This window comes from Papaver somniferum, unplaced genomic scaffold (genome assembly GCF_003573695.1).
Source record: "Papaver somniferum cultivar HN1 unplaced genomic scaffold, ASM357369v1 unplaced-scaffold_128, whole genome shotgun sequence".
Taxonomy (NCBI): Eukaryota; Viridiplantae; Streptophyta; class Magnoliopsida; order Ranunculales; family Papaveraceae; genus Papaver; species Papaver somniferum.
The window spans coordinates 713,704-714,084 of NW_020621936.1; the positions used below are offsets into that span (position 1 = coordinate 713,704).

The window sequence follows — 381 nt, forward strand, 5'->3', positions numbered from 1 at the left end:
CTTCCCTGTGTAAACGGCTTCCCCTGATTCTCTGTTCACAGATGTATATAAAGGCGCTATAGAAAAGCTAATCTGGACCCAGCTGATAGTCGCCAGGCCCAATCCAAGCACCAGCTTCAGTTTCCAAATTTAGGCATTACCTACGTCCAGCTACTGCACCATTTTCTGCTTTCTGTCCTCCTAATTCTCGGCCACCAGCACCAGTTCCCATATCTAGCCACATCATCTCACTTTCTTTCTCCATTCACTGACTATCCAAGCATCTTCTTTGCAGCATAATAAAATTAGCCAACACTCGGACCCCAACTTCACTTTCCATCTTCAAACATTCACTGTTACAGACCATACAACCAGTACAGCTAGCACAATCTCTTCTTCTCC

The 381-nt window shown here is 45.1% G+C and overlaps 1 protein-coding gene across 2 annotated transcripts in view; it reads right to left on the minus strand.

The window, feature by feature from the left end:
• LOC113331971 overlaps positions 1-381 on the minus strand; it is a 7,792-nt gene that overhangs the window by 3,334 nt on the left and 4,077 nt on the right. The gene's annotated exons all lie outside the window — the stretch shown is intronic.